Source organism: Leguminivora glycinivorella, chromosome 23, assembly GCF_023078275.1.
Source record: "Leguminivora glycinivorella isolate SPB_JAAS2020 chromosome 23, LegGlyc_1.1, whole genome shotgun sequence".
Lineage (NCBI taxonomy): Eukaryota > Metazoa > Arthropoda > Insecta > Lepidoptera > Tortricidae > Leguminivora > Leguminivora glycinivorella.
This window is the reverse complement of record NC_062993.1, coordinates 3887106-3900901: the sequence shown is the minus strand read 5'-3', so window position 1 is coordinate 3900901 and position 13796 is coordinate 3887106.

Sequence of the window (13796 nt, the reverse complement as noted above, 5' to 3'; positions counted from 1 at the left end):
GTGGTCTGTCTTTCATGGCAAACCAGAGCGACGAATTGACGTGAGTTTTTAAGTGGAAATAGTTGAAGGGATGGAGAGTGACATAGGCTACTTGTGGTCTCTTTCTACCTCTCCCCCCACTCTCGTAAAATGGAAGGGGGTGGAAGTTTGTATGGAGCAATCCGCAAGTTTTTAATTTAACGCAAGCGACGCCGCCGGCAAAAGCTAGTACAGAATATTTATGATAATACACATTTTCAGTCCAGAACCCTTCCGACAGAACCCTAAACCCGTACTCGGCGCCAGTGTCAAAAGAATTAAAAAGCACCGCACTCCAAATGGGTTGCAAAAAACCAGACCGACTCCGTGATGAACGGCATTAGCTTTGAGGGATTACTGCTATGTACGTACATGTATGTACTTAAAAAGCATTGGTTTTGTAATTGAAGACGTGTGCCAATTAGTTTTACATGTACAAATATTTGTTTTTTATCATGGAGAAACGTCTGCGAGCGATATTACTTATTTTTAAATTAAAGGAAAAATGGAAAAAATCACACCTCCGGCAGAACTCGAACCTGCGACCTTTGGCCTTGCCGGGGCCATCGCGCTTCCAACTGCGCCACGGAGGCCTGCTGAATGTGTGCGAATTTATCCATGCCTTCCCTCAATTCTCAACCGCCTTAGGGTGGCGTTATAGCAAACATCTACCCGTAAGAATAGAATGAATGGAGGTGTGAATGTTTCCATTTTTCCTTTAATTTAAAAATATGTACAAATATGTTTTTGAATACCGGTCTGGCTTATCGGGTAGTGACTCTACTACGCCGCGGTCCTAGGTTCGACACCCTTTAAAAGGTATTTATTTATGTGATATTTGTTCCGGAGTCATCGATGTTTTCTATGAGAAGAATTGAAGAAAAAATGTTATGAATAGACAAATAAATTTTTTTTCGTCATTTTATCATAGTTTTTCAACTAATTTTGCACATTTGCATAGGTAAGTAATCCAAATTAGATATAGCGCATTTATCTACAATATTACGTGCAGTGAGTAAATACCTACTTTGCTCACTAATTTTAAGCAGCAAAGTAGGCTCTTTTCATCTGCTGGGGTGAAAAGGGTTTTTTTTGTTTCTCGCTCTCACTTTCATATTCAGTAATAATTTGTAATGTGTATGATAAAGAAGTACAAAGTTTGACTAGAAAACGTATAACCAAATGTAAAGCCTGAGCCTGACCAGGTTGCGTAGCCGAATGGCACAAACGCTCACGAAACGAAACGCTAGTAGATATCTATCTCTATCGCTCGTGCGTATTGGCGCGACAGAGCCAGACTAACTGGCGCGGCGTTTCGTTTTCGTTTGGCGTCGGAGAAATGCCATTCGGCTACGCACGCAGGAATAATATATGAGTTATATGACTATTGTCAAGAGGGCGCTGTTATTCTGATGTATGCGGTGACAGTTCAGTATATAAGGTCCTAATTTATTAGTTGCAGATATTTTAACACATGATACTTTACATTAAAATAATTAACTTTAAATATAAATTAAGAAATCTTTTCATGTAACTTTTTTGATTTCATTTTCCTAACAAAAAAATTAATTATAATTTCGTCTAAAAAAAATCATCATGTGCATTATCACATGTCACAATAACACTGTCTGTCATGTCAACAATTGTTTGTTGTAAACGTTGTAAATGTCGTAAAGGTTCGGCGGGAAAACTGCACAGTTCATTGAAGTGGCCAGTTACAGTTAAGTGGTACGTAAAAGAGGTACTAGAATCTGTTCAATGAGTTTTCATTTAATAATCACATAAACAGGGTGTTTTTACGTAGCAAATTTGTTTTTGCGTTTTCTCCAAAAAAACATCGTAAAAGCTATAATGTTTCACGGTTTAATATACTCCAGAGACCGAGTACTATCAGCTGTAAAAATATCTGCATCTAATAAATTAGGACCTTATATAGTATGAAGAAAATAGTTCCAATGGAATTCCGCAAGATGGCGCGGAGTCATATATTTCTGGTCAAACTTTAGGGCAGTAGATAAGCCATTAATATCACCTTTCCATTGACACTGAAATATGCCCATTACCTGCGCGAGCGCTCATCGGAACCGGACTGCAATTAATAGGAGCAGGCAATTAGTAGGACACTTTTAATGTTAATTATCTATGACATCTGCTCTCTTTTTTATAGGTTTTTTAATAAGTTGGAGTTAATTTAATGTGACAACATTAAAGTTGTGTTTACAATATTAAAATTTGTTGAGTAAATTTTTTGTTAAAATAACTTGTAGTAGATAATTTATAAAGTTTGCAGTTACCAAACTATGAATTTTAATCTGAGATACGGAACCCTAAAAAGGTTAACAATGGTAAAATAGTAGGTATCTATAATTAAATAGTTATTTTTATTTTGTCTTTTGTAAACAACAACCCTGCGGTATCACAGGCCTGGGGTCCGTTTTGACAACTAATCCCAAAATTTGGCGTAGTTTTACGAAAGCAACTACCATCAGACCTTTCAACAATGAGGGTAAAAGGGCTTTAATGGGATTCATGCGGTTTCCTCACGAGGTCTCTATGAACATACATACATACAATCACGCCTGTATCCCATAAAGGGGTAGGCAGAACACATGAAACTACTAAAGCTTCAGTGCCACTCTTGGCAAATAAGGGTTTGAAAGAAAACGAATAGTGTCTCTATGAAATAAGGATAATCATAAGTAGTACTTATCTATATCCTTTTTTACTTATAAAAATACAAAGTTATAAAATGTATCTAGATTAAGGTACATATTTTTAGCAGGGAAGTTATGGATTTATTGTGAGTAGTGGTTGAAACTATTAGTCCTATTACTATCCTATAGGTGTCACAAATTTTAATGAATAATAAAATGAAATATAAAATATAGACAACTACAAAAACAAGGACGTAGTCTAGAACGTTAAATTAACAAGAGTGGCAATATTTTTTTTTAGTCGATTAATTGTTAAAAGCTGAAAATCACTTATTCTAATCTATATCCTACGTCTCATACCAAACGTAACTTTTATATAAAATTATTCAATTAAAAAACAGAAGCTCACTCAGTATAATCTAAAGTATAATCAGTCGCTTTAATTAATTAATAATATTTAAAACGGCGGTAAATTAATTACCTTTTGACAAAAACACGGGAGTTGACTTCGGCTTATCGCTGGGGTTGGCTTTTATTGTTTTATTACTATTACATTATTCGTTATTATATTTTAAGCCGTTGGAATTGTTAAGAATAGAATACAATCGTACACATAACATAGATAACTAAAATGAATTTAAAAAAAATCCACAATATATGGTCTTAAACGTCTTTTAAAATGGCTACTATTTAGTTAAAAAAAAAATCTGATCAGTCACAAAATTTCACGAAAATCGATTGAGAATTGCGACCTGTAGAGAGTAAGTAAAAAACATCAAACCTTAGACCTACGCTGAGCTTCGGTCAATTATTTGAGATGACTTAAAATAAAAATCAATAAGAAATCATGATTCTTGCAAATTATACGTATGAAACTTTTTTCTAAATTATAAAAAATACAAAAAACGATGTGGTCATTGCATCAACTGTTTAAATGAAAAATTATTCATTTCTAATAGGTAGTTTAAAGTTAATACAAATTAAAAGTTGGCCATAACATTAAAGTGGCCAGGTTATCAGTAACAGTTGAACTAAATTAGTCCAACGCACCCATCACAATGCCACAGTTAAATATAGTTTAGCAGTATACTGTTTAAATCTAATACGGGCGAATTTTCAGAGTAATTGAGAAAAAGTTAAAAAAATATCAAGGCCATTTATGTTCCCGCAAGATTCTAATTTTCTTTTGTATTTATAAAATGTAAAAAACTGAACATCTGTTAGATTAGATAAAATCACAGATATAGGAAGGAAAGACATCGGACATGCATGGCGATTCGTATGAATTTTACGCCTATCGCAAGTTCTTAAACTAACACACACTTGTAGATCGACGCCCCTTTTGACCATTCAATTTCGTGAAATTAGTTCAATAATATATCCAATACGAACGATTTAAATTCTACAACAGAATCGAAAATGAGCAGTAAAATTACTAGCCGTCCCTTTTCAAAAATAGCATTACGGTGTTTTCCACAGGCTTACGAACGGCGAATTCGTGTGTTCGAAATAAAAAAATCGGTCCCCAGCGAGTCGTGTCATCACGCACGCACACAACTACAACGTATGCTCATTGCTCGATGAGATAAATAACAACCGCGATAATCCATACTAATATTATAAATGGGAAAGTGTGTGTGTCTGTTTGTTTGTCCGTCTTTCACGGCAAAGCGGAGAGACGAATTGACGTAATTTTTTAGGTGGAGATAGTTGAAGGGATGGAGAACGTCATAGGCTACTTTTTGTCTCTTTCTAACGCGAGCGAAGCCGCGGGCAAAAGCTAGTAAATACATAAATGAACATGAAGAACTGCGATATGTCCACCAGCGGTGATTCCCGTGGCCTATTATACAATAGTGACAATTGTCTCCCGACACTGACAATTCGCCGTTCATAGCTTGTTCAACAAGGAAATATCGACGCTTAGTAACAATGCTGGTACTTTTTTTTTAATTAAATGGCTTCAGTCCCAATAATTGGGACTATTTCGCCAGTGTTAAGGTGATATGAGCTAATTAATATTAATTAGTGATTTTAGTACGGTAAGTACGACAGTGTACGGTGAGTTAGCACTTATAAATTGATACCTTGATTTTACATGAGCACGTGGACTACCGGCCGTTCACGACAAAATAGAGGCTAAACGCGTTTCGAGATTAATTCTTCATCAACTTGTCACTACAACATTAGTTTACTGCATAATAAACTATCGATATTACACTTTAAACAACATTAATGAGCAAAAGAAAAATAAATTTTTCACGACACGAGACCGCTAAGATGGCGCTTGAACCGGAAGTCAATGCAGGTACTTATCAACCCAGAAATAGGCATAGAAGTGTCAGTGTCAAGTGTCAATATCACTGTGGTAAAACAGCCCACCGCTCTCTAGTATTATTTGCTTTGAGGGTAAAATACTGTATGTAAGTATTCTTTTTACTGTGACCTTTGCCCTAATTCCGTTTTAATTCTCTGTCACGGAGGGCTTAGTCATGGTGACATGAATAATTATATCATTACAATAATCTGTTAATGCTGAATACGAGCCTTGCTCTATTAGCATATTCATAGTGTTGTATGTATAGTCTATGACTAGGAAGGTTTTACACATGTTTTGTCTTTGAGAGATATTTAGATCATCATCCTGCTTGCGTTATCCCGGCATTTGCCACGGCTCATGGGAGCCTGGGGTCCGCTTTGACAACTAATCCCAAGATTTGGCGTAGGCACTAACTAAGTTTTTACGAAAGCGACTGCCATTGACCTTCTAACCCGAAGGGTAAACTAGACCTTATTGGAATTAGTCCGGTTTCCTCACGATGTTTTCCTTCACTGAAAAGCGACTGGCAAATATCAAATGATATTTCGCACATAAATTCCGAAAAACTCATTGGTGCGAGCCGGGGTTCGAACCCGCGACCTCCGGAACGAAGAAGGAACGGAGAAGTCGCACGTACTTACCGCTATGCTACCAGCGCTTTTGAGAGATATTTAGATATTTAGACTAAATTGGGTACAGTTATGATTAATTGAATAAGATTTGGTAACACGATTCATTAGGGAAAGTCGACTTTGTACTTTCTGCTTCTTCTTCTTTTTTCTTTTAGACACATATATCTGATGTTTGTCTTCTTTATGTTGGTGGTACAATAAATTGTTTACTTACTTAATGACTTGATTTTAGAACATTTCTGATCTTACGATTTTTATAAGGCACAGCGGGGCAAATCTCGACTGGGGGGCAAATGTAACTGGTCTTTATTTTTCATGTTTTACAGTGTTTGCATTTATTAAATAGAGTGTCTACCGGTTATATATGGTAGGCGTGATCAGTGGATACATGTAGAACTCAACATCATAGAGTAATAATGGAAAAAATGGATTAGTTACAATTGTCCCCCAGTCGAGATTTGTCCCGCTGTACCGTACACTAAAAAAAATGGCGTCTTTTTTATCACCGTTCTATTTAATATTTTGACTGGACTGTTTTAGCTAGAGATTAATATACTATATTGGAAATAATCTATCAACTCCTTAAACATTCAAGTAATTTACATACAAGCATCCACGGCCACTTAAAAAAATACGTAGCGCCTATATGTAAAAAAAAAAAAACAATTCTGTCACAAAACTTACAAACAACTTCAAGAAATATTTAAAAACATTCTCTGACAATGTTAAAAATTGTTTTTGTCACCTCAACACACGTATGTAAATTACCAAAATTTATTTTCATTTAATTCGTGCTTGCCCAACCAATAACGGTTATCTTCAAAATTGAATTAATTTCAAAGTAACGAAGCACCGGGTCACAACACAACACTCACAACATACGAGGGATTAATTGTTATTTTATTCAAATGCTTTTTAACATAAAAGTCTGGTCACCCTGCACGGGAATTATGGTTGCGCGATAGACGATAAAATATCAGGCCGTCCTTATCGCACTTACTAATAGTGCGATAGGGACGGCCTGCTATTTTATCGTCTATCGCGCGACCATGCTTCCCGTGCAGGTTTCTAATTTTACCCTCTGCACTCTGGGGTAAAAAGTCTTATGGCACTCACTCTCGTAGTAACGAATTTCTAAAATCTTGGGACTGCTGGAATAACGCTAGGAAGAAAAGTCCGTGTTGTAACAAATTTTATGATGTACTTTTTTAAAAGACTAAGGTGTATTCGGGTAATGCCATTAATCGGATAATTCCGAAATTCAAATGATAATCACCCGTGATTCCATAGTTATAAGGGTCCCTTTTCGGAATTTACCGACGGTTTTTGACGTTCGGAATTACCTACCCGAGTACACCTTACGTGAGTTTTGAATACGTGTCTTAGAAAAAAATAATTCAATAGGTAACCTAACTTAACTTTTGTCTTTTTGAAATTTACTCATTAGGTCCCTCTATTATAGTTATTATTTATGAAACTGGGGCATGCGCCCTAACGACTAACGACTTCGAAAAAAAGTAATACTGTTTCTATAGAACTAATTTTAACATTTTCAGTTTTTAGGGTTCCGTACCAAAACTATAGTACTCTTTATTATATTGTGCTTATGGTGCGACTCTGTCCGTCTGTTTGCCTGTCACATTACCAAATATGAAGAACCAAACAAGAAGCACTTATTTGTTGATATTTATCCCGAGTCTAATGGCTCTTATTTGTAATGAGTAAAAAAATAATTAATTTTCTTTAGCCCCTTCTAAACAGCATATGTAAATGTTTAGGGCAATTATGTAAAATTTGGCACACAGGGTTTGCATAATGATCTTAATTACAAAGCTCATTAGGAATCAACTTAGTTTTAATTATGCTTATCTTGTTTTAGATGTGAATATTTGTTAGACATTAGATATTATCAAAAATACACATGAAAAGTTTATTTTATCGGTAAGCCAAAGTTTCAGACAAAAACTTCGATTTTTTTTTGGAGTTATATAAAAATGGTTTATGTCCAAAATAGACAAAATTATGAGTCGTAATTACTTTTCATATTATTCTAGTAAGTCAAAGCTGATGGTCTTTGGCCTCGATAAACCGCTGTTTGACCTCGCGCCTCCACAAGTGCTAGCCTCGGGCGATATCTTAGAGCGCGTTTCTATAGCTCGAAATTTAGGTTTGCTTATGGATAGCAAGTTACGCTTTGAAGAACATGCGCTCGAACTCGTTAAGAACTGTTTTTATAGGCTCAAAGTTTTATATAGTATCCGCGATTTTATTAACGTCGACTTACGCGTAAATCTCTGTGACACGCTTATCTTGTCCAAGTTAAGTTACGCAGATGCAGTTTTCGGTGGTTGTATGCTAGCGCGTACCTCAGCATTAATTCAACGCGTTCAAAATGCTTGTGCCCGTTTTTGTTTCACTGTCCCGTCTCGTTCTCACATTACACCATTTTTGAACCGTAATAATTTATTAAACATGGCTTCAAGACGAAACTTACATTTTGCATCATTGCTTTTTGGAGTAATTCGTGATAAACAACCGTCTTATCTATTTGACAAACTCACCTTTTCAAAAGTTCTTATACGTGGTGCTCTCAGACTTAACGGTACACAACATAGAACGTCCGCTTTCCGTGGCAGCTTTCGTTATGCCGCAACGAAGTGTTGGAATAATTTACCGCCACCAATAAGAAACTCTAAGTCGATAAACTCTTTTAGGTGTAACTTTAAAAAGTATTTACTTGAAATCCAACAACAATAGGACTAAGCGGCCACATTCATAACTAAATTATCTATTATTACTATCTTTCTCTCTTTCTTATGAATGAGTCCTGATACTTGATTTTTCTTCTCTCTCTGTTATTGATCTGTATGTTCCATGTATGGTCTGTTTTGATCTTGTCATAAGTAGTTTTAAGTTTAGTTTTAATTATGGGTGCCCTGAAAATCAGTGCCGTGTCTCTTAGACATGGTCTACGCTGAGCGGCATCCTATTTGGTATACCGGTTCACTCTATTTGTATTGTGTTGTACCTATACTGTTCTTATACCAAATAAATATTTTTTCTTTCTTTCTTTCTTTCTTTCTTTCTTATTTATATCGTATTAGCATCAAACAAGAGGATATTTATATTTCTAACCGAAATAAATCTATGTAAATTGGTATTTAACTTAAGCTGACCCTATAAAAAACCTTTTAACAGTACAATTCAATTCATAACTTTTTAACAATTTATATTCCAGCTTCTTTATAAAATGTTAATCAAAATTTGACGTTATTTATTTGACAATAAAGTTTGATTTTATTCAAAAAGATCCGTCAAAAAGTCTAATAGCTTCAATGCTTTGCAACATGAGACGCTAGTATTTACCTATTCATTTTCAAAAAAAGGAACTTAACGCCCAAATCGACGCACTAATCTTGAACAAAGAGAAAAATAAACGGCTTTATATAACTCGACAAATTTATAAATGCAGTTTAAAAAGTATAAACGTTCTTTTAACCGTAGACAATAATACCTATAATAAAGTGTAATATTCTTTCATGCCAGTATAATGTAACTTGGCACACAGTAGGGGAAAAAAATAAAAAAACAGCTCCCTTCTTTTTTCAAATTGTAATTCGTAGGTTCAAATTGCGAATGCGGCGTTCTTATTTCAAAACATCAGCGAGGTGTCATTGGACACTCCCTCCTTTGCACGGTACATCGAAATTTCGGCCTAAACATTACCTGAGGGTTCGGTCGTTCAAATTTTGTGTAGAATTTATATGGCGCATTGTTTTAATTGTTCATGTTTTCTACTATAAAAGAAATTGAATAAATTAAGGTATTAAGTTTAAACAATATTCAACTATATACTGCTAGGTACGTAAATCTCAAAACATTCTTAAATTGGTTAAAATGTTTTATTATTTCTGAAAAGCAGTCAAAACGAGCAATGATTGTTATGCTTCAACCTACTCATGTACAAATAGATGTAAAACGTAATGTAAATAGCATATTTACATCCGCGTATTATTTTAAAATTTAAATAAAGTCGTGGAGAGCGCGAGTGAGTGATTAATTTTACCATTCCCAATTAACTGACGTGTCAATAAAGCAATCGTGTGTTAAATAAACCAGTTCATTATATTTTCGCGTCAATTATATTTGATTCATGAGCTTTACCAATATTACATAATTTTGTATCGGCTGCAATTAGGTATCGCTTTAGCGTATTATGATAAATTTACATTCAATTTATAATATAATAATACTATTGTTGGTGCCGTACTTACGCGTGGCCGTACAAGTACTTTAAATTTTGAAATTCGAATCGAATGTTTTTAAATGTCGCCTAAATGGTGTTCGGATAGTCGTCACTTTAACACCTTGGAATCGAATTACAAATCAGTATTACTGTTCTTAAGTCTCCTATTTTCACATGGCTAAGGTCTATATCTGCGGAACGTAGTGTTTATTTTAAGTTGGTATCCCTCTTTTGTCGTTATAATCTGTGAGCTTTCTTTGAAGATAAAATCGCATCAGGCAGGTAGAGATTAGAAGCGATTTGAAATCGGTATTTTTATTACGTAATGTTTCGCAAGGGATACCGTCTTCTGAGAAACTTTAGGCTAAAAGGAAATGTAAACAGTAGGATAATGTTTGTAAGCTGTCTGCCGATTATGCCAAAAATATGCAAGACACAAGCCCAATGGATTTGAAGCATTACTTAGATTAGATTTTGGATGCGATATCGTATCCGTGGGATTCGGGCTGTATGGTTTTCGCAGCCTTTCTCCAGGCAAATTAAAATTTACAAATTAAAAAGTGACTCAATTTTATTCTAAAGATAATTTCATTTTCAACCAGGTATTCTAAGAAGACTGTGACAAAGAAAAATATGCAAATTTTCATTAAGACTACGTTTTACTTGATGGAAACATTGTGAAGCAGACTCTAATTTAATTGTTGGATAGATACGACGACGAGCGAAGCGAGGAGCAGCGTGTAATACCTATCAACTGCGAGTACTCCGAACGAGTGATAGGCGAGCGTCAAATATATAATTTTTGCGTCTTTTTGATTTGTATTAGTGTTGAAAGCCTGTAAAGTGTTTCATCATCGCTAAGAGCTCACATTATGTGTACTTGTTACCTACCGACGGCGGAGGGCAATGCGTTATCCAATTACGCTTAGCCCGCTCTTTACATAAAATGATGGTTGATAGGTACGACGACGAGCGAAGCGAGGAGCAGCGTGTAATACCTATCAACTGCGAGTACTCCGAACGAGTGACAGGCGAGCGTCAAATATATATTTTTTGCGTCTTTTTGATTTGTATTAGTGTTGAAAGCCTGTAAAGTGTTTCATCATCGCTAAGAGCTCATATTATCTAGTTGTTACCTACCGACGGCGGAGGGCAATGCGTTATCCAATTACGAAATGATGGTGGATCTGGATAGGTACGACGACGAGCGAAGCGAGGAGCAGCGTGTAATACTTATAAACTGCGAGTACTCCGAACGAGTGACAGGCGAGCGTCAAATATATATTTTTTGCGTCTTTTTGATTTGTATTAGTGTTGAAAGCCTGTAAAGTGTTTCATCATCGCTAAGAGCTCACATTATCTACTTGTTACCAGCGGCGGAGGGTAATGCGTTATCCAATTACGCTTAGCCCGCTCTTTGCATAAAATGATGGTGGATAGGTACGACGACGAGCGAAGCGAGGAGCAGCGTGTAATACCTATCAACTGCGAGTACTCCGAACGAGTGACAGGCGAGCGTCAAATATATTTTTTATTTAGTGTTGAAAGCCTGTAAAGTGTTTCATCATCGCTAAGAGCTCACATTATGTGTACTTGTTACCAGCGGCGGAGGGCAATGCGTTATCCAATTACGCTTAGCCCGCGCTTTACATAAAATAAACATTAACGCGTGCCGCCCGGTAGCTACAGTCCACACGACTGCCATTGGTGAGTTTTAGATTTTTTTATACCATTTAGTTGGCAAACAAGCATACGGCTTGAGGTAAGATAAATTTAATATTTATTTACAATATTAAAACAACAGTAAAATAGGTAAACAATTCAAACTATAACATTTAAACTAAAATTAAACCTAAAAATAAAACTAAATACCAAGCTACCTATGAAAATACTTAACGGCTCAGCCACGACATTGGTCTAAGCGAGACAGCGGTGAGCGGCGGCCATACATTGGAGCGAGACACAGCGATGGGACTTTTCATTCGCACGTATGGCTGCCGCTCACCGCTGTCGCGCTTAAATCAATGTCGTGGCTGGGCCGTAACAACAAAAAATAAAACTGTTATAAAAAGAAAGGTAGTGGTAAGTAGTATTAGTCACCGTATCCTAAAGACGCCCGCAACTCCAGAAGCGTTAGCGACTTGTACAGAACAGAATCGTTCAGCCGGCCTAGCTGAAATGAAAATCGTTGACGCTAGACGCCGATCAAAACGCAGTCTGACTCTGTTGCATCAATAGGGAAGAGTGACAGAGATAGGTAGCTACGATAACGAAATTATCGTAAAAGTTTGTGTATTTGGCTACATAACAGTTACTTATCATTGGTAGGTTAGTGTCACTGCCAATAACAAGATGACCAACCTACCGATGTGCCGACGGAAAGTTTCATAAATTCTGAAATTTTCACAAAGGAAAACTTAGGAAACATTCCATACTTCGTGTGGACAATTGTATGGATGGAAACTTTCCATTTCATAAATTCAAATTACCTTTATTTTTCGTGAAAGTTTCGTGAGTTTTTCAAGAAATTTAAGATTTTTTTGGAAAGTTTCCGCAACTTGCATATCACTAGATCAACCATTACAAACAATGCACCCTTATTCGTCGAACAAACCAACTTTCTATCTCTCTCCAACATCGCTCATAAGTAAGTTAATTTATCGTCTAATTACACACGTATCTGTCTGTCTGTCCATATGCAAATGTGCCCAAACTCACAAACCCCTCCGCCTTTGATATGTTGTAACTACCCTCGTTTTTATAAGCTAAATTGAATCTTTTTTGTTTAAAAATAAGGTTGAAATGAGTGGGAGTTGATTATTTTTGTTTATGTTTTGTATGGCGACAATTAAAGTGAGTAAGGTATATTAATTGTTTTTTGGTAATAAGGGGAGATAAGAGCTTAACATCGTCTTATTGATAGCGCCACGTGGCGATGGGTTAGGGTTCCGTATAGTGTTATGAGAACCCTGGAAAAAATGTTATGAATCGTGATATAACTTGGGTTATCGGGCAGTTATACATAATGTCTATAACTGTCTATATGATAATTTATTCAAAACCAATTCGTTAATATAATATCTCATAACTAAACACTAATAACAATAAAAACTTAGAACTATCAAAATAAACTATTCCCTGTCGTTCCCGGTGCAAAAGTGCCCATGACGCTCGCAGCGTTTCCGCGTTGAATTACAATGGACAGCTTTTGCACCAGGAACGACTCGGGGCGGAGATGTCTATAACCTAAATTTTGTAGGAAAATTAATTACATATTTCACTAAAATATTTGGATAATTTTATAGTCTTCTTAATTATGAAGTTCCCCGGGATATCAATCATTGATGATATTGAATGCATTTATTTTTATTGTAAACTACCAGTACACAAAGCTATTGGTAATAATGAACGATACTGTTATATCCCAATATTAACTGAAATACATAATGGTTTGACGACCGGTTTGGCTCAGTCGGTAGTGACCCTGCCTGCTGAGCCGCGGTCCTGGGTTCGAATCCCAGTTAGGGAATTTATTTGTGTGATGAGCACAGATATAATTGTTCCTAAGTCATGGACGTTTTCTATGTATTTGTATATTAAGTATATCGTTGTCTGATCTGGGTACCCACAACACAAGCCTTCTTGAGTATACCGTAGGGCTCAGTCAAACTGTGTCAGAATGTCCTATAATATTTATTTATTAATTTAAAATAAATAAATAAAAAATAAAATAAAAATAAAATATTTCAAAAAGGCCAGGCCCCGTAGCCGAATGGCATTTCTCCGACGCCAAACGAAAGCGATACGCCGCTGGCTCTGTCGCGCCAATACGCAAGCGCGATAGAGATAGATATCTACTAGCGCTTCGTTTCGTGAGCGTTTCGTGAGCGATTGTGCCATTCGGCTAGCCACCCAGGTCTCAGCAA